The sequence below is a fragment of the Castor canadensis genome, chromosome X (assembly GCF_047511655.1).
Source record: "Castor canadensis chromosome X, mCasCan1.hap1v2, whole genome shotgun sequence".
NCBI lineage: Eukaryota > Metazoa > Chordata > Mammalia > Rodentia > Castoridae > Castor > Castor canadensis.
The window spans coordinates 41,072,899-41,095,307 of record NC_133405.1 but is presented as its reverse complement, the minus strand read 5'-3'; the positions used below and the strand labels follow the sequence as shown (position 1 = coordinate 41,095,307).

Genomic DNA, 22,409 nt, shown 5'->3' with positions numbered 1-22,409 from the left:
AAAAAATGTTTGTCCAACTCAAGGTCACAAAGATTTCCTCCTTTCTTTTCTTCTAAAAGTAACAGGAGTTGTAAAATTTCTCTTAGTTTCTGTAGCTGAGCCTAAAAATTAAACTGGCATAGGAAAAAAGTATAGAAAATTCATTTCACAATTCTTTTGCATGAATATAGGAGCCCTCACAAGAAAAAATGAAGATCCAAAAAGCAGTTAGGGCTAAATGCGCCTACATAAAGGGGTTTGGATTAAGGAAGTTGATTGTGGGAAAGTAACTTGGAAGATAAGGATTCTTTTAACAAAGTTTGTTTGTATAGATTTCTCCTGGCTGCTAGTCTCCATCTCTAGTGATAAGGATGCCTTTCTTCTTGGTACAGGGAGAGCACCTTTTACATGGGAGATTTATTTCCTACTTTAGGAAAGAAAAAGGAAGGTCTGAGTGTGTTGGTCACATCTGCTGTTTTTCAAGTGCCTTCAACTTAATATGCCAAACATTCTGGGGTAGCTTGCACTGAATACAAAGTTTTATAAATATTTTTATAAATGTTTTATAATTGGTCTATAGTCCATTTTAAGCTAACTTTTGTATAAAATATGATAGCATTCTGTTTTTGTGGGGGTTTTTTGGGGGGGTTTGAGCTCAGGGCCTCACACTTGCCAGGCAGGTAGGTGCTTTATCACTTGAGCCAGCCCTAAAATATGAAGTATAGATCATACTTTTTTTACATTAGACTGAAAAACTATCTTCTCTCCATTGAATTGGTTTTACATAGATACACATATGAATAAAATAAAAATTAAAAAAAATAAAAAAATAAAAGAAACAAACCACAAAAAAATTTGGCAAAAAATCAATAAGCCATAACATATTTATCTATATTTGTAATTTTGATTTTGTGGTATTAACCTATGTCTAATCTTTCACTAAAATCATAGGGTTTATATAAATTAATGTTCTTTTTGACTAGTTGGATATATGTTAATATCTATTTTGTCTTTCTATTGGCTTTTATGTATTGTCTCTTTTGTTTATGTTTTGTTTTTGCTCTCTGGATTTTATTGTACATTCTCATCATCCACTTAGAGTAAGTAAAGTGCCTTATAGCCATATAGATCTATTTCTTCTCTCTCCTCTATGTTATAGTTTTTATTTGTAGTAAGTCTATATTCTTTAAAATGCTACTCAGAAAGTTTTAAAAATTTTCTTTGAACAACCATACATTTTGTATCACATATCTTGAGAAGAGAAAGATTATCTACCCTACTTAACTGGTCATTTACCATGCCTATGACTCCTACCTTAATAATCATGTTTAAAGATTGTTTCTAGTTTCCTTTCCTTTCAGTTTCAGAGTAGATCTGCCAGTAATAACTTTTTTTTAGTTTTTCCTTATCTAAAATGCCTTTATTTTGCTTTCATTCCTGAAGATTACTTTCACTGGTTGTACAATTCTGCATTGAGAGTTCTTTTCCTTCAGCACTTTAAAAAGTGTTTCTGCCTCTATGTTTTCTAATAAAAAATATGTAATTACTCCAATTTTTGTTCCCTTGTAAGTAGGGAACAATATTTTTTCTTTATCTTTGGTATTCAGCAGTTTATGAGGTGTGATTTTTGGATTTTTCTGGTTTGTGGTTCACAGAGCTTCATGAATATGTTAATTTATATATTTTAGTAAATCTTGGAAGTTTCATCATTAGTTATTTTTCAAATACTAGCTTTTCAACTATTTTTTCTGCCTTAGTCTCCTCTGCTCAGGGAGTATGAGTATTAAATGTTTAGATGATGTTCAAGAAGTCTCTGAATTTCTGCTCAGTGTTTTAACTGTTTTTCCTCTCTGCTCTTCAGTTTGGATCATTTTTCAAATTCACTGATTCTTTCTTCTGTCATCTCCATTACATTACTGAGATCACTTAGTACAGTTTTTTTTTAATTTATTACTTTTTTATTAGCATAGAATGGTTGTACAGAGGGATACATTGTGATATTGACATATGTACTTACAATATATCTTAGTTAGATTTACCCCTCCATCATTCTGACTCTTCCTTCTCGCCTGAACAATTTCAACAGGTTTTATTCTTCTAGTTTCATATATGAATACAAAATACATTCACCATATTTGCACTCATTCTTCTTTTCCTTATGCCCACCCACCTTCCACTGGTACCAACTCCCAGAAAAGATCTGTTTTACCCTCTTGCCCTTCATTTTTTTAAAAAGTGTATATTGATAGCTCAAGGAAGTTTCACCTTGGTACTTCAGGTCTTTCTTTATAGTGCTTTAATTAAATTCACCCCTCCCCCATTACTTACTCATTCTCTATCACCATGCTCCCTTAAATATTCAACAGCATACGTTGTGTACATTATTTTATATTCACATATCAATGGGATGTTTCAATATTTTTCATTCTCTAACATTCTCCCAGCTCTCATTGTCCCCTCAGACAGACTCATTAATACAGTCTTGTTCTCTCTTTCACTATACATATGTAAATACATTTTTATTTCAAATGAAGTATTGTAGGTTCAAATTTTCTACTTGTCTTTGTTTATATAGTTTATATTTCCTTAGTGAGAATTTATCTCTTTGCATTTAGTTTTAGAGTGTTCACTTTTACTTAATAACTCAATAATAAAAAGGTATTTTAAGGTCTTTCATAATTTTATCTCAGAGCTGACATCAATTGATTGCTTTTTCTCTTTTTTAGTATGTTGAATAATTTCGCATTATATCTTGGACATTTTGAATATTGTGATGAAATCTTTGTTTCTTTAAAAATTCTCTGTAGTCAGGCATAGTGTTGCATGCCTTTAATCATAGCATGTGGGATACAGAGGCAGACTGAAGAGTTCAGGACCAGTCTGGGCTACTTGGCAATTTCATGGCCAGCTTGAACTACATATTGGCACTGGAAAAAAAATTCTCTGGAGAAGCAATTTGTTGCTGTTGTTGTTTTTATTGTTGTGCTTGCAGGGGGCAATCTGATTCAGATTTCACAGTCCTTGACTTTGGTGTAAGGAGTTCCAATATCAGTTCATTTTTCAAAGCCTCTTTTTCAATGTTTGTGTGTGTTCCTTGCATATACCACTTAAGGTTTGGTGTAGACAATGGGCAACTTTTATATTGCAGCTCATTTGTTAAATGCCATATTAACTTTTGTGAGTATATTTCATGCATTCCCAGCTTGGGGATGTCCTGAACTTTTCTTTCTTTGTCATTTGAACTCAGGCCCTCATGTTTGTTAGGCAGGAACTCTACCACTTGAGCTACTCCATGTTCCCTTTATTGTGTTGGTTATTTTGGAGATAGGGTCCCTGCGAACTATTTGCCTGGGGCTGGCTTCAAACTGCAATCCTCCTGATTTCTACCTCCTTAGTAGCTGGGATTACAAGCGTGATCCATTGGTGCCCGGCCAACTTTTCTTGATTCAGAATCAGTCATCTATTCTTTCTTCTCTCAGAAATGTCTTCAATGCTCTGTAGTTACAATGGGTCCATTTTCCCATTCTTCTGGCCAGAAACATGCAATATTCTCAAAGTTTTAGCTTTCCATAATGATGTATAAAGTCTTTGCCACTTGGACTGTACTTGGGATCAATGGTAAGTAAAAAGATATGCAAATGATGAGGTTTCCTTAGGCATAAACAGGGACCCTTTTTCTTCTCTTCAGAGAGATGGGCTTTCCTGTTTTGTAGTGATCATGCCATATCTGTGTGCCTCAGACAGGGCTGGTCTCAAGGCAGAGCTGAGGGGGCCAGGGGGAAGAAGCAAAAGAAAGTGGAGATTCTTATTCTATTGAAAGTTTGTTTTGTTTGTTTCTCTCTCTCTCTCTCTCTCAGTTGTCTTTTTGGTTTTTTGAGTATTTGCTGACTTGCTTGCTAAACAGCTACTGGTTCCACCCACCCTAGAGTTAAAGCTGGAAGATAAAGGAAAGAAAAAAAGCAGCAAACAAAACAACAGCAAAGAACAGCCACCACCTCTTCTATCCTGGCATTTCTTCAAGTTTTGATTTCCTGCTCCAGTGTGCCTATTGTTTACTTTTTAAAGTTCTGTGATAGTTGGGGCTCCTTTTTATATTTTGGCTTAGCTTTTACTGTAATTAGTGTAATGCAGTAGGCTTACTCATCGTGGGTTGAATCACATCTTATATTATTATTTGTAGGTGGTAAATAAAGTTACTTTCTAGGTTACATCCAAAAATAACACATGAAGTAATGGCAAAAGTCAACACCTGATCTTTTTTCCTATGTTAATATTTTGTGAATGGAATCTAATTCTCTTAACCACCACCAATATCTGTTAGTAAAAAGAAAAAAAAATTATCAAAACCTAAATTTGAAGTAGAAAAAACTTGCATGAACTCCATTTCTTATTCTGCTGTCTGGTTTCCCTTTTGAATAACAAACCAGATCTCATTGTATTTCATCCTGAATATAAAACAGGAGAAAAAAGTTTGTATAATTTGCTTCCAAACCAAGTTAGCAGTGACTTTCCAGCTGTCTGGTTATCTTCAACTTTCCAAAGAAAAACACCCCTGTAAACAATTGCTTATACTGTGTTTCCTTGACAATCTGAGGGGAATAAGAGTCACTGTGCAATTTCTTTTAAACTGGAAATCTTATAATAGAAAAGACACACCTCAGCAGGCATGGTGAAATTTTGGATAATGAAATAAAAGGTAACCATATTCCGATTTTCAGAATATAGCTGTGTAAATTTTCTTAGCAGGTAATTTCTGCAAATAGTCACATCACCAAACCTATGTGCTCGCTATTTTTTTATGATAACCAGAGACCAATAAAACCTTTCTTTAGTAACCTTGAAAGTGAAAATATGCAATAAACCTGTGCTGTTTATCATAAAATGGGTTATAGAAATTAATAGAAGTCCATTTTACTAATTACATTTACCCATGTCAGCACACCAAGAGAAGTCACCTTATGTCACATTTCTGTCGCAGTCATCACAGGTCAAGATTTTAAGTTAAAATCATACCATCTTAAAGAAAATTGCTCTTCATTTAAATAATTCAGACAAGTCATTTCTTTGCTGGATTGGAAATACATAATTATACAGTAGTTTAGATTAATTTATTGGAAAAATTTCTTTTTCCTTTGACTTCCAGTTGGATTGTGTGTTTTATGAATTGTTTTTTAATTTAGCTATTTAGAAACACACCTTTTAGGCAGTGTTGGAGAAAGAAGTCAGGATCTCATACATGTTAAGAAAACACTCTACCACTGATCTACATTCACTAGTTTAGCTATTAGTTTAGCTACTTAAGTACTCTTAGATCTTTGAACTCGAACAAGTTGAATGTTTGTGCATTAGGGTAGTCTCAAATTATACTTAAGTTTTGCTTATTGGCAACTTTGGTGTCTGTTTTGTATCTTGTTAGATTGATTTATTCATTCAAAAAACTATAGATTGGGCTGGAGATGTAGGTCAGTGATTTTTGAGTGTTTGCCTAGCGTGTGTGAGACCCTGGGTTCAATCCTCAGAACACACACATATATAAAATTGCCTACCTACTATGTAGTCAAGAATATAAAAGATACACACTTGAGAATACAAAATATAATTGCATTAGGTCCTCTTTTCAAGAAAGAGAAAAAAATACTCATATTTCAGGAAATGTCAAACAGCTAATCCTCAAATCAATAACAAGAGTAAAACTGCCTTCATAAGCCTGTTTAAACAATGCACAGTATGGAGAGACTTTCCCAGAGACAGGGTAAATATCATTCTTACTAGAAACTTCTAAACTTTTCTGGAAAATATATCAGATTTTAAAGTGGAGGAGATCTTAATGATAATTCATCTTATACGCTACAAATTCATTTCTCACATATCTGCAAGTATATGACAGATTTGAACTGGGACTGATATGTGACATTAGAAAGATTGGAGGTGTTTACCAGCACATGATTAAGTTTAGGTTTTAGACCAGTGTTTGTATCTGAGTTTAGTTCTTAGTCTTTGTTATTTTTCCTCAGGTATGTTTTGTATATGTGTAGTTTAGAGGAGAGAGGAGGGGAGGAACTTAGGCAAATCTGAGGTCTCAAGTCTACCTGAGTCTTTCTAATTTCTTGTTTAATGTTTTATAGATCAAACTTTTTAATAAAATCCATCTGACATGGGATTCAAACCATGAAATTATAGTTTGACATCTCTGATCTAGTCAAGCAAGTATTTTTTCCAGAAGAGAAAATTGAAGTCCAAAAGGAAAGTGACTTATCCTAAAATCAACTTGTTTAATTAGATAATAAAGTGAAGATTGAAACCTACGATAAATCCCCATTCAGTACTTTGCATTATTCCCAAAAATCTTTTCTCTGTTACTGTATTTTTAATAACAGTAATTTCCTAAATAGAAATAAAATATAAAGAAAACAAAAAAATAATAATTGAAACACATTTAACTTCAGATTAAATAAAGGAAGGCACAGTACTTAAACATAATTGGCAAAACAGAACTGAGATTCTGGAAATAACTCATGTTAAAGGAACTATCCAAAATAAATTCCTCTGGGAATCAAGCACCATCCAGTTAATTGCAGGGGCTAAATTTCTTTCAGAAACATGCATTTACATGGACAGACACTCTACATAATAGCACTGAATGAGATATTTACTACAAATCAATGTTCATAGATATGATTTATAGTTTGGACTGCTTCTAGGTAAGACCGCACTTGTGAGCAGTGCTGGATATGACCTTTCTCATTGACTAATAAGGTCACCTTGCAGGCTTTCTAATTCTTGACATGTGGAATCACTTTCAGGTAATTAAAAAGTAGCCACAAAATATAGCTCTTGAAATGAAGCCTGTTATAAAGATAATTGCCCAATGCAAAGTGTTTGGGGATTATGAAATAAACACCTTAGTTTCCTGCCTTATGTCTCAATTTGAAAATATTGTGGCCCCAGATCAGATGCAAATATATGTGTGTTGTAAAAAAGGATATAAAGTTATGCATGAAGAACTATAAATATTTTGGTTTGATTAGAACATAAGATTAATGTGAAGGAGAGGTGGAAATAAAGGTAGGTTGGGAGAGATCACAAAATTTCATTAATATGAAGCTAAGGTGTCTGACCTTTATATAATGGTAAGAAGATAAAAGGCATGACCAGGTCATAATGTCATGTTGACTGATTGAATGGAGCAAAAATAGGAGAAAAAAAACCTAGTAAACTCTAAATGTAGTCCTAATAAGAGATAATATACATTGATGAAAAGAAGTAGAATTTGAGAATTGCAATGTGAAGGACAAAAAGGAACAGGAAAACTTGGTGGCTGTGGAACCAGTTAAGAATCTATTACAATAATTCATGGAGAAAATAGTAAGGCTTTGAATGAAGATTGTGATGGTGGGGACTAAAAATGAGGGATTGATTTAAAAAAATATTTTCAAGATACTGCTTTCAGGACATATTGCCTGAGGATGGTTATGATAGAGAGAAATCAAGAATGAAAGTTATGCTCCTGGCTTAAGTACATGGTAGATGATAACTTGACTATATAGGAGGAAAAAACTTTGGGTGGAGCTTTGAAAATGCAATTCTGTTTTGGAGATAATAAATTTTAAATAGCATGAAATAAGTGGAATTGAAAGAGAAATTACTTAGATCTTGGAAAGAAGTGGGCTTTTTGTGTCAGGGGTAGACATTTTCTATTCACCCTTTTTGTCTGACCTTTTCTGCCCAAGAGGTTCTTATCCTCATTTTACCCTTGAAGTTAGCCAATAAGAGGAATCAACACAAGCTAAGAGGGCAAATAAAAGGTGTGTTTGAGTATTTCTTCATCTGACTCTATTCTTTGATTGAAGCCCATGACTCCTCCCTGAACCCCATCCTCTCACTGACCTCTGCTGTGAACTCTGGCTGTATTTCCAAATTTTACTAATTGTGAGTTTCCCTTTTTTTTCCTTAAGTCTAGTTGTTGTAAGAGCTTTTTCTATTGCTACTGCAAGACACTACACCATTTCCAGCTAGCTCCCTTTAAACCTTGCCCACACTGGGCTGGTGGTGCACATCTATAATCCCACTACTTAGAAGACTAAGGCAGGAGAATCATGAGTTCTGGACCAACCTTGGCTATTTAGTGAAATTTAGGTCAAAAACAAAAAAGCAAAACAAAATAAAATCAACCCTTGCCCACAAGTATATAAATAACTCCTTTGTTCTTTTTATTAAACTCTCCTTAATTCCCTATTTAATTGTGGCTATTCTCTTCTGGGCCCCTGCTTGATACAATCAGCAATGCAGATATTTGCTATTATAAAGCTATCAGAAAATGAAAGGTCTATGAAAAAGCCAATATGATATAGAAGTGTAATATCATACCTGGAAATAAGTGTGAATAAAGTCATTACAAAATTGTATTCAATGAGTCAAGAAAGACTTTTAACCCGAACAAAAGGTACTATGATCTAGGTGAAGTGCTGAAAATCTAGACAAGTTATATAGCAAATAATTTATTTTTATGTAGGAAGAAAATTTGAAGACATAGAATAACATTCAATAAATTGAAAATAAATAGGAATTTGTAACCTTAAAAATCAGATATCTTCCAATTGTTCTGCTACAGTAGCCTGCAGTGTTGTCACCCAGAACATACAACGTGCATGCACAGAATCATCTTAGATGTAAGTCTGTGACTAACTTCTGTCCTCAAATGCAGTTTTCCACTAAAAGAAATAAAGAAAGTTGCTGAGTAAAGGGAAAACAAAGAGCACCGTACAATCGTTTTTATTTCAGAAAGCAAAAGTGATTTAAAAGAGGCTAGGAAAGCATTATAAGGGCAAAAATTCCCAGAGTGAAATGCCTTGAACTGACTAGCTTATCATTTGTGCATCAAAAAAGGAAGTAGTAATTGTAAATAATCAAACCATGTAGAATCTGTAAAAATACTAAACCTGTAAAAAAAACCCCAAATATTTAATATGAAGAATATAAAAGTCAATATAAACAAAATTAGTGGATAAAAATAACAAAGTGTAGAAGAGATGGTTATGAGTTTTCTTTTGTCAAGGATAAGCCTTCTTATAAAGTAAAAGTATCTATATTTCTCTATCCAGGTAGGAAAGAGTTTCGTATTCCGTTTTTGTACCTCTCTTCTCATACAGTGAGAGAATTAGTTTCCAAAAACTTGAGTGTATATGCTTATTTGCAAAATTACTGTCCAACACCATGAATAACAATAAACACTAAAAATATAAGATTATTTATAGCTTATTTGGTGTTTACCATATACTGTCTTTAAAATAATAGCCTTTTTTCCTCTATTATTATTTCCTATGTTAATGTGATACAGTTTTATTTATTTACCTCTATGTACATTTAATTTTAGTCTTTGTTTTTTTCGCAATCTTTTTCATTTATTTCTACCTTTGAATATGTAAAACAGTAACATGTTTAGAAATCAAAATCGTTTAAAAATAAATTCACAGTACTGGAGGTATGGCTCAAGCGGTAGAGTGCCTACTTTGCAAGCTCTGAAGCCCTGGGTTCAAACCCCAGTCCCACTTGGGGGGGAAATAAAGGATATCCACGACGGTGACTACATTTGCCCTCACAACTGAAGAAATTTTTTTTAGAATCAGTAAAATATATGAGATGATGGTTTTCAAGATACTGGGCTGCAGATAATGAAAGGCCCCAAGAGACAAGAAATGAGAAATAGATCTTGTTCCCAAAAATCAAAGCAGACAACTCGTAATTTGCAAAGCACTGAAAAGGGTGCTCAGTTGAATTTTGCCTCTGACATAGGACAAGCTATTCCAAGATTAATTACTTCTCTATGCCTTTCAAACCCTGAAAACAAGATTCAAAAGGACCAAAATGATTCCAACTAACTTAACTGCATTCCAGAATGAAGTTCAAAACTATCCATTGGAATACAAAATACGTCGCATTGCATAAGGTAAAATTTACCATGTCTGGCATGCAGTAAAAATTATAAAGCATTTAAAGACCCAGAATGAGGAGGAAAATCAAAGTACAAATTGAAAAGACTACATTTTGTTTTATTCTGACCAGCGAATGATGGTTTTAGTTTTCTCTGTATGTGGAAACTACTGAGATTTTCTTTATGGCCTACATACATGTAGCCAATTTTGATGATAATTGTGATTTGTTCTCTACTATTAGTTTATATTATATGTTGTGTTATTTAAATCTACATTTTTATCTATCTGTTTGAAAGTGTCCTTCCTTTTTAAGTAAGTGCATTTAGGCCTGAATTTCCTTTTTGTATCATCAGGATCATTGTGCCTGCTTCTTCCTTGTATTTCCCTTATATACACTGTTCATCACTTTAAAATTGATCTTTTTGAATTACTTTGTTTCACTTGTGTCTTTTTATCAGCCAAGTATGGGCTTAATTTTGTGAATCAGTCTGAAATTCTTTTTGCAATAGGTGAGTAAAGTCCACTTGCCTTTATAGAAATTATTTTGGTGGCAATTATTCCATACTATTTTATGCTTTTCTAATATGCTATATATATATATACGCATATATGTAGTATATGTGTATATATATATGTGTGTCTATATGTAATATGTTATAGTATATTCTCTAGGTTTCTTCTGTATGTGATTTTCTTTCTTCACTCTTCTTTATCTTCCTATCTATCTATCTATCTATCTATATACAGTCTTTCATTAGATATATACCTCATGCAAATTATATATATATACATGTGTGTGTATATATTTTCCATGGCTATAATGTCCTCATATCCACTTCTTAAATTTGGTGCCTGGTACATTTTAATCATCTTTAAACAACATCTTTTGACTTCCACTTATTATTTTTTCCCACATAAATATTACACATTTTAAAGTTATAAGATTTAATATTTTGATATGCATATACATTACGAAATGACCAGGACATTCTAGCTAATTAGAATATATATGTAGCTTTCATCTGGTTACCATTTGTGTGTGTTGTGTATATGGTGAGAAGACCTAATATCTGCCTTAGCAAATATCAATAGCTATGATTGTTAAAAATAGTTTATAGTCCTTGCTTTGGTTTCTTATCATATTTCCATCTCAGGATAATGGGATTCATGGCAGAGTCAGAGTAGGGATTTCTCAGACATAAATATAGAGGCTGAACACCTTAAAGTGATTTTTTTTTTTGTGGTGCTGGGGATGGAACTCAGGGCCTCATGAATGCTAAGCAAGGACTGTACCACTGAGTACACCTTAGCCACTCCAGGTGATTTTAAAAGGATATGATAATCCCTATCACAAGTCCAATGACATTCATTACAGATATTGAAAAATCAACCCTAAAGTTTATTTGGAAGCACAAAAGACTGCTAATAGCCAAGGCATTACTGAGTGAAAAGAGCAATGCTGGAGGTATCACAATACTTGACTTTATACTATACTATAGAGCTATGACAATAAAAACAGCATGGTACTGGCACAAAAACAGATATGAAGACCAGTGGAAGAAAATAGAAGACCCAGATATGCATCCATGCAGCTATGCCCACCTGATTTTTGACAAAGGCCCCAAAAATATACAATGGAGAAAAGACAGCCTCTTCAATAAATGTTGCTGGGAAAACTGGATATCTGCATGCAAAAAACTGAAACTAGATCCTTGTCTTTCACCCTATACAGTCAACCCAAAGTGGATCAAAGACCTTAATATGAGACCTGAAACTTTGAAGCATGTGCAGGAAAAAAGCAAGGAATACATTGAAATTAATAGGCATAGGCAATAACTTCCTAAATAGAATACAGATGGCTCAGCAACTAAGAGAAGGGATTGACAAATGGGACTACATGAAATTCAAAACCCTCTGCACAACAAAAGAAATAGTCACCAAATTGAAGGGGCTGCCCACAGGAAGGGGAGAAATATTTGCCAACTATACATCTGACAAGGAATTGATAACCAGAATATACAGGGAGCTCAAAAAACTAAACTCTCAAAAAAAAATCAAGGACTCACTGAAGAAATGAGCAAATGAACTGAACAGAGCTTTTTCAAAGAAAGAAGCCCAAATGGCTAAAAAACACATCCCAGGCCATAAAGGAAATGCAAATCAAACCCCATTAAGATTCCAACTCACTCCTGTTAGAATAGCTATCAAGAACATAAACAACAGCAAATGTTGGCAAAGATGTGGGGAAGAAGGAACCCTCATAAACTGCTGGTGGGAATGTAAATTAGTACAACCACTGTGGAAAACAGTATGGAGGCTTCTCAAAAAACTAAAAATAAAACTGCCATATGATCCAGCAATTCCATTCCTAGGGATATACTTGAAGGAATGTAAGTCAGGCTACAGTAAAGGCACCTGCATACCCATGTTTATAGTAACATTATTCACAGTAGCTAAGCTATGGTAATAGGCAAGATGCCCCACTACTGATGAATGAATTAAGAAAATGTGGCTTTTATATACAATGGAATTTTATTCAGTCACAAAGAAGAATGAAATTTTTTTTTCTCTCAAAATATCTTTTCTCTTTTTTTTTCTCATTCTTTTTTTTATTGTTTTATTATTCATATGTGCATACAAGGCTTGGGTCATTTCTCCCCCCTGCCCCCACCCCCTCCCTTACCACCCACTCCGCCCCCTCCCACTCCCCCCCACCCCCTCAATACCCGGCAGAAACTATTTTGCCCTTATTTCTAATTTTGTTGAAGAGAGAGTATAAGCTATAGTAGGAAGGAACAAGGGTTTTTGCTGGTTGATATAAGGATAGCTATACAGTGAGTTGACTCACATTAATTTCCTGTGCATGTGTGTTACCTTCTAGGTTAATTCTTTTTGATCTTACCTTTTCTCTAGCTCCTGGTCTCCTTTTCCTATTGGCCTCAGTTGCTTTTAAGGTATCTGCTTTAGTTTCTCTGCATTGAGGGCAACAAATGCTAGCTAATTTTTTAGGTGTCTTACCTATCCTCACCCCTCCCTTGTGTGCTCTCACTTTTATTATGTGCTCAAAGTCCAATCCCCTTGTTGTGTTTGCCCTTGATCTAATGTCTACATATGAGGGAGAACATACGATTTTTGGTCTTTTGGGCCAGGCTAACCTCACTCAGAAGAATGAAATTTTGTTATTTGCAGGTACATGAATGGAACTGGAGAACATTAACTTAAGTGAAGTTAGCCAGATTTAGAAAGACAAAGGCCACATGTTTTTTTCTCATATGTGGTATAAAGACCTAATATAAATACAAGCAATATTATGAAAAACAGATCATGCTAAAGGGAGGTCACATACCAGAATGTGAGGGTAAAAGAAGGAAATTAAGTTGGTGAAGATAATTGATGTACTTTATATACAAGAACAAATCTAGAATTTTTAAACCCTCCATAAGAAGGGGGCTAAGGGAAAAAAGAAACAAACAAAAAAAAGAAGCAGACTAAGGAAGGAGAAAAATAGAAAAGATGAACCAATTTGGGTTATTATATACATATACATATATATACACACACACATATGTATTATGTGTATGTATATATATTATATATAAGGAAATGTCACAAGGAAACTCCCTGTATAGCTATTTTAAACAAGTGTCATTTTTTTTCTTTTACAGAATCAAAGAACAGGAGGGCAGAAAAGTTCCTGTGAGTGGAATGGTTAGTATCAGTGGGAGAGGGAAAGAGGTGTAGGTGGGTGAATATAGTGCAAATACTGTGTACACATGGATATAAATGGAAAAATGATATCTGTTGAAACTGTTCCAGGAATGGAGGGAGAGGAAGCCAAAGGAGAATGGTGGAGGAGGTGAATTCAAGTATGATATATTTGATATATTGTAAGAACTTTTGTAAATGCCACCATGTACCCCTAGCACAACAGTAAGAAAAGAAAAAAACAAAATTGGAAAATAAAAAATAAAATAAACAAACATTAAATTAAACAAAGGAGATTCTACTCCCCATAAGGATATTCATAGTATTGGCTACATAAATCTACACTATCTTGACTATCCAGCTCTTTGCTTCTTAAACCTTCTGCTTGTGGAAATAGACATTTTAGCAATTTAGTGCAATTTTGAAAATGCATCTCAGACATTTGCTGATTTTCCTCAAGATTTGGTTATAACTTCCAATGGAAGGTTTAAAAGGCTTTTTGGTTAACTCAACAGAGAATGCTTGTGAACCCATACTGTTCCAACCAATAAAAAATATTCATCTGGTATATTAAAAGATTTGATTATAATTTTGCTATAAAGGTTTTAAATGCACACAGAGCATGACACAAAACTTCAATAGCTCACAAAGTTGATTGTAATGACCTCACTAGCAAGGGATCCAAAAACATGGATGTCTTAAAGAAAATTGAAATGCCAACTGTCTTCATTTGTGGAATTCCCTGAAAAAGAAATTCACATATGAAAAAGGAGACCAGAATTAAGCCTTCCCCATAATACTATCTAATCCCTTTCCTCATCATCATTGGCATTTTGCATACTTGATAATCATTTTCATGATCACAGAATTTGTCCAAGACAGATAGAGAGCTATAAAAACAGACTACATAAAGATCAATTTAAGAAAAACCCCACGCATACATTCAAGAAAGGAGATGAGTATGGTGTGTCTTTTTTTGGATGAAAATGAAGCAAAGATAGGCTCAGACTCCTTGCCTGTTCTCGTGCTTATCACAGCAAGTGTGTAAACCCTTTGCTAACTAAAGCCAAAAAATAAAAATAAAAAAATCTGTCCAGTCTACAAGCAAAAGTTGTTCTTTCTTTAAGGTGATTCAGACTTTGATGCAGATAGTAGTCAAGAAGAAAATGAAGTATCAGAACATGTTGCTTTGCTTAGACCTTCTTTTAGCTTCTGTTGGTATCCCTATCACTTGGAATTTTTTTTTAATAAAACTCACATCAGAATATGGCAGAAACTTTAGACTATGAGGAAGACGGCAATGAAGATACTGATAGTAAGTGAAAACAAAATTAATAAGCATAGTGTTTAGGTCCAATTGCAGCCTATTTGTGACCAGGAGTTCAACACAGTGAATACTGTGGTTTGCCCTTCAGGGGGTGATTGATTTGTTCCCCGTTAAAATGTTTATTTAGATTATAATTTGATTTTTTTTTGCTCCCTGCAGTGATTTCTGTAGAAATAATTCATTTTTCAGTATACTAGTTTAATCAGATTACTGAAATTGATATTTTGATTTGGTATCTATCACTGGGAGTATACTTCATTTCACTATACACAGATGCTATAATTCAAGCATTAAATCATCTGTTTTAGGATGAAATATAGCTAAAATATTTTTTTAAAAACTTTTCAATAGCACTTATGATTAAGACCTAGATCACACCTGAGTATAGTGGTACACATCTGTAATCTCAGCAATTGGAGGCTGAGACAGGAGGATCACCAGTTTGAAGCCAGCCTGGACTAAATAGTAACACATTGCTCAAAATCAAAACAAACAAAAGAATGAAAAAAGACCTAGTTGTTCACTGTATGCAAGCATTTTGTGTTTTATAAGTGAAGTCAGCACTGGAGCTATCTAGCATAAGCTAAGCCAACTCTCATCTCCATAAAGCTACCTAGAGTTATTGAGTTGGAACATGTATGTTGGGGTATTTCTCTAAATTGCCATCACAAGTGAGAGGCAACAGGTTATTTAGCATTTTTTCCTCCTATCTGTATCACAAAGAAATGCAAAACCATCTTTTTCCTTCCTTTATCCAATAGTCTTATTCTGACAGAAAAGGTCTATAACTAGTACAGATTTCAAAAGGGTTTTTTTCTTTGTGATACTGGAGTTTGAACTCAGAGCCTCACACTTATGAGACAAATGCTGTACCACTTGAGCCATGCCTCCAGGCCTTAATTTTTTTTTTTTTTCCATTCTAGGGCTTGAACTCAGAGACTACACCTTGAGCTATTCCACCAACCCTTTTTCGTAAAGGGCTTTTTGAGATAGGGTCTCACGGAACTATTTGCCTGGGCTGGCTTTGAACCACGATCTTCCTGATGTCTGACCCCTGAGTAGCTAGGATTACAGGCGTGAGGCACCGGTCCCTGGGCAGGCCCTAAAATTTTTAATAATATACCATATATGAATTTGATTCAAAAATTAATACCTTTGAACTTACTAAATTTCATTATCCTTAAGGGTTTTATGTTGTCATGATTAAAACAAAAAGAAAACACATAAATTATAAAACCCACAACTGATAATATTCAGGTCACATATCTTTTTTTGATAAAGAGCATCATATAATGATTAGCTTTGCTAAACTATGTATGGAAGAAATTGTTGAAATGTTGAATTTGAAAATTAGTGTTTATGTTTAACAGAGCTAATGATATATGGAAACAATGTATTTTGAAAAAATGAATTTTATATATACATCTTTGCACACTTGTAGAAAATATAGACATATATATTCATGATATCAAGAATTTTTAAATGAAATGGATAAATTCCCACATGCATATAACCACCCAAAATTCAATCAAGAAGATGTTAACTACCTAAATACTCCTATTACTTATGATGAAATTGAAGCAGTAATAAAGAGTCTTCCTATGAAGAACCCAGGACCTGATGAATTCACGGCTGAATTTTACCAAATCTTTAAAGAACTAACACCAATACTCCTCAAACTGTTCCAGGAAATAGAAAGGGAAAGAATACTACCAAACTCATTCTATGAAACCGCATCACACTCATTCCAAAATCAAAGACAACCAGAAAAGAGAATTACAGACCAATATCTTTAATAAACATAGATGCAAAGACTCTCAACAAAATATTGGCAAACAGAATTCAACAACATGTCAAAAAGATCATATACCATGACCAAGTCAGTTTCATTCTAGGGATGCAAGGATGGCTCAACATACATAAATCCATAAATGTAATACAGCATATAAACAGAAGCAAGGACAAAAGCTACATGATCCTCTCAATAGATGCAGAAAAAAGCCTTTGACAAAATCCAGCGCCCTTTCATGATAAAAGCCATGAGAAAACTAGGAATAGGAGGAATGTTCCTTGACATAATGAAGGCTATATATTACAAACCTAGAGCCATCATCATACTAAATGGAGAACAACTGAAACTGTTCCTGTTAAAGTCAGTAACAAGACAGGGCTTTCTGCTTTCTCTACTCCTATTTAATATAGTTTTGGAATTCCTAGGCAGAACAATAAGACAAGAGCAAGAAATAAAAGGGATTCAAATATGGATGGAAGAAGTCAACCTATTTCTATTTGCAGATAACATTATCCTATACCTAAGAGACCCCAAAAACTACCAAAAAACTACTAGAAATCATAAACTCTTTCAGCAAAGTATCAGGATACAAAATTAACATACAGAAATCAGTAGTTCTTCTATACACCAACAACACAGAGATTGAGAAAGAAATCAGCGAAACAATCCCATTTACAATAGTCTCAAAAACTATAAAGTACCTTGGAATAAATTTAATGAAAGAAACCAAAGACCTTTTTAATGAAAACTATAAACCACTGAAGAGAGAAATCAAAGAAGACATCAGAAGATGGAAAGATCTTCCATGCTCATGGATCAGTAGAATCAACATTGTGAAAATGGCCATACTACCAAAAGCAATCTACATGTTCAACACAATCCCTATCAAAATTCCAATGACATTCTGCTCAGAAATAGAAAAATCTATCATGAAATACATATGGAAACACAAAAGATCTCGAATAGCCAAAGCAATTCTGAGCAAAAAGTCCAATGCTGGTGGTATCACGATACCCAACTTCAAACTAAACTACAAATCCATAACAGTAAAAACAGTATGGTATTGGCACAAAAACAGACAGGTAGACCAATGGATCAGAATAGAAGATCCAGATATAAACCCACCCATATATAGCCAACTGATCTTCGACAAAGGAGCCCAAAACACACAATGGAGAAAAGTCAGCCTCTTCCACAAATGCTGCTGGGAAAACTGGATATCCACATGTAGAAGACTGAAACTAGATCCCTGTCTTTCACCCTGTACCAAAATCAATTCAAAGTGGATCAAAGACCTTGATATAACCTGAAACCCTGAAACAACTCCAAGAAGCAGTAAGATATACACTGGAACAGATAGGTGTAGGGAATGACTTCCTAAACAGAACTCAAAAGGCTCAACATCTAAGAGAAAGAATGAACAAATGGGACTGCATCAAACTAAAGAGCTTCTGCACAACAAAGGAAACAGTCACCAGACTCAAGAGAGAGCCCACAGAATGAGAGAAAATCTTTGCCAGCTACTCATCTAATAAGAGACTAATACCTAGAATCCATAGGGAACTCAAAATAATTCAGCTCCCAAAGAATCAACACCCCAATAAAGAAATGGGCACATGAATTAAAACAGAAAATTCTCAAAAAAAGAGGTACAAATGGCCAGTAAATACATGAAGAAGTGTTCAACTTTCCTGGATATGCAGGAGATGCAAAGCAAAATAATAATTAGATTTCTCATCCCAGTTTAAATGGCCACAATCAAGGGTAATAACAACAACAAATGCTGGCAAAGATGCAGCGAAACAGGAACCCTTATACTCTGCTGGGGGAATGCAAATTAGTACAACCACTATGGAAAGCAGTATGGAGATTCCTCAAAAAACTAGAGATAGAACTGCCATTTGATCTAGTGATACTGCTCCTGAGCATCTATCCAAAAGAATGTTAAGACAGGATACAGTAGAGATACCTGTACACTGATGTTCATTGCAGCATTATTCACAATAGCTAAGCTCTGGAAACAACCCAGATGCCCTAAAACTGATGAATGGTTCATGAAATTGTAGTACATATACATAATGGTGTAGTATTTAGCCATAAGGAATAATGACATGGAGTTTGAAGGTAAATGGATGCAACTGGAGGAAATCATGCTAAGTGAATTTAAGTAGGATCAGAAACACAAAAGGCATATGTTTTCCTTTATAAGAGGAAGATAGATCTGAAGACAAACATATATACAAAAATAAGCACAATTGTATACAAACTCAAATGTAGAACTTGTTTGTAGTAGTGGCACTACTCTATGGAACTCAGGGAAAGAGGGAAAGAAAAAGAGAATGATAGAGCATCAGTAATATTTCATACCATACGATGTAAAGGTAGAGAGGATATAAGGATGTGTATTGAAAACTGTAGAAAAATGGGGGGAGAGAGGTAAAGGGGTAAGGAAGAGTAATGAAAGGGATTGAAAAGACCAAAGTAAAGCACACCCACAGTGGGCATACATTGAGACACGTTTTGAACATCAACTTAAATATTAATAACAAAAATCAGGACTGAAAAATAGGCACAGTGTGTGTGGGGGGGTACTAGTTGGAAGGGGAAAGATGAAGGAAGGAGATTAAGGTGATGGTATATGGCTGATGGACTTCAAATACTTCTATGAAACAGAACTGTTGCAATTGCTTTAAGTGGGGTGGGGAGGGGGCTCAGGGGGAGAGATGATAGGGACAATGTAAATAATGTACAATATAAGTCTAATTGGAATCCTCCCATATAATGAACATTTCCTAATAAAAATTCGTAATAAAAAAGAATTTTTAAACTTATTTTTTAACAGGTGAATAAAAGCATAAGATGTTAAGGGTTTTTATATAGCTTTGTATGATAGGAATTTGAGTTTTAATAAACATGTTTTACACTTTAAGAAAAAATGTATATATTCTACTTACTAGATATATGACATCAATGACATTTATTTGATACATTGTAAGAACCTTTGAAAATACTACGCATGTACCCCAACCCAACACAATAATTAAAAAATGACATTTACTTATTTTCATTCAGATTTGTCTTCACTTCCCATTTTGATGTACAATTTCTACTTTATCAGAAATGTTCTGATAAACATACAGCATTTATATTCTAAATGTTCTGATAAACATACAGCATTTATATTCTAATTTTCCATCTTTGTTTCCATTTTTTAATCTTAATCTATTATTGAAAATATTCAATAGTCATTGTCAGCTATTTTTCCTGAGTATCCCAGTCATGTCTTGATTAAATAGAGCTAGTCTTCTGCTAGATTGTTTTGAAAGGACTCATGAATGCAATATTATCTAAGTATGTGAAATGATTGACACTTTTTCTAAGTCTTGAAAACTAAAAGACAGTGTGGTGAGACAAAATATTTCTGTTAAAATGTATTTCTTTGACCTGGAAGCAAGGGGAGTGAGGGAAGGGAGAGGGGGACTGGGGACAGGGGAGAGATGGCCCAAACAAAGTATACACATATGAATAAATGTATAAACAATTTTAAAAAATAAACGATTTTCATCATAACAAAAAATGTATTTCTTTGAGAAGTTTTTGTTTCATGCTTCTTATTTTTAATAGTGTTTCATTTTTCTGTTTGTTTTGTTTTACTGCTGGTTTTGAGAGGAATACTAGAGTTTGAATTCATGACTTGCTAGGCAGGTGCCCTACCACATGAGTCATACCCCCAATCTTTTTTGCTTTAGTTATTTTTGAGGTAGTGTCTCACATTTTTGCCTGGGGCTGTCTTCAGAACATGATCATCCTATTTAAGCCTCCCATGTAGCTGGGAGTACACGTGTGCACCAGGGCACGTGGCCACTAGTGCTCCATTGTTGACTTACTTTTCAACAGGCTGCCAACTTGATTGTCTTATATTTTTTATTGTTGTGCTGGGGGTACTTTGTGATGTTTATAAAAATTATTACAACATATCAAATCTATCATAGTTGAATTCACTCCCTCCATCATTGTAATTTATCCATAAGTTTGCTTCACTCTCAGAAGACCTGAGGATGTAATCTTTATATAAAAGGCTGAATAGTTTTACTAGGATATTCCACAATAGACAACTCAGGTATCAAAATATATCCTCTAACTGAATATTTAGATTCATATAATCTTTTATTTATTAAAAAGCTGTCGTTGGTTATAGTTTAGGATATAAATATCTCATTCTTTTGCATTTCTTCATTAAATATTCAAATTATGAATTTTTTTGCTTGTATGTTACATCAAGTCTCTTATGTAATTTTCATCTCCTCATTATATTTGAATTTTCTTGGTTTTTTTCATCCATAATGATATAGAAGTATAACTTACATAAAACAAATTATAGGATAAATTACATTTTAGGTATATAACTGCATGCAATTATATTATGACAATGACCATATTTTGACTGTAATCAAATATAGAATATGACCATCATGCCATAAAGTTTCATCATTCCCCTTTGTATTAAATCTTATCCCACAAACCAGTGCCCAAGGTGCCAAATAGTATATAAATATGCTTTTCAATATTTTTGCCTTTTCTAAACTTCATGCAACTGGATAAATATGTATACATTTTAATCTATTTTCCCCTCAAAAAGTTTTTTAAGATGACCCATATTGTTACTTGTGTCAATGGTTCATTTCTTCTTATTGTTGAACTATTGTCAGTAGTATAAACTTTCTCTTTTTAAAAATCTATTTGGCAGTTGGTGAACATAAAAATTATTTCCAATGCTTGAAGAATTGTGAAGTTGTAAATGTTGCAGTCTTAATTCACATGCAATTCTTTTATGAATGTTCACATTTATTTCTCTTGGGTAAATAAATGCCTAGGAGCAAGATTGATGGATTGCATAATAAATGTGCATTTGACTTTATAAAGAATCGCCAAATTATTTTCCAATACAATCCCACCATTAGTTCTTTCACCTGTGCCAATATGAAATTTATTAATCTTTTGGATGCTAGCCATTCTAGTGATTATATAGCATTTTAATATTGTGCTTATAGTTTCTATTTCTCTGATGTTTAGTAGGGGCACCTGCTATGAGTCCTCTTTACTAATATGTCTTCTTGACTAGTATATCTATTTAACCATTTTGTCCATTTTAATTCAGGCTCTTTCTCTTATTAATATTTCTTTTTTTACTCCATATTTTCCTTTGTCATAGATATGTTTGCAAATTTTTTTCTTTCAGTATGTGGTTTACCTTTTCATTTTCTTTACTGTCTTTTAACAAAGATGTTTAATGTTAACAGAAGATAAACTGGCTTTGCATCTTATGGTCTCACTAAATTAATTAATTCTGGTGCACTACTGCAATTTCCTTAAACTTTTCAATGCGTATGAACAGAGATAGTTTTGTTCTTTCTCGTCAGTCTTTATGCCCCAGCACATCTTCCCTAATAGCTGCAGTGGTTAGATACCAAACAACCAGAGACAGCCCTTATGCCCCAGAGCCTACTGAAATTTACCCAATCCTAAACACGCTTAAAGATGTATGCTAAGCTAGAGTGTAAGAAACTGATAAGGGAGGTGCTTGGGGTGAAGACATACTTGGCTACTCAAGAAGGGAAACTGACCTGCCTCTAACCAGAGGCTCAAAACTGGGCCAGGATAGTATTTTCAAAAA

The 22,409-nt window shown here is 33.9% G+C and overlaps 1 pseudogene; it reads left to right on the top strand.

Annotated features, from left to right (window-relative positions):
• LOC109680766 (E3 ubiquitin-protein ligase RNF13 pseudogene) overlaps positions 1–15,042 on the top strand; it is a 52,172-nt pseudogene extending 37,130 nt beyond the window's left edge.
• Positions 15,043–22,409: the final 7,367 nt, after the last annotated feature.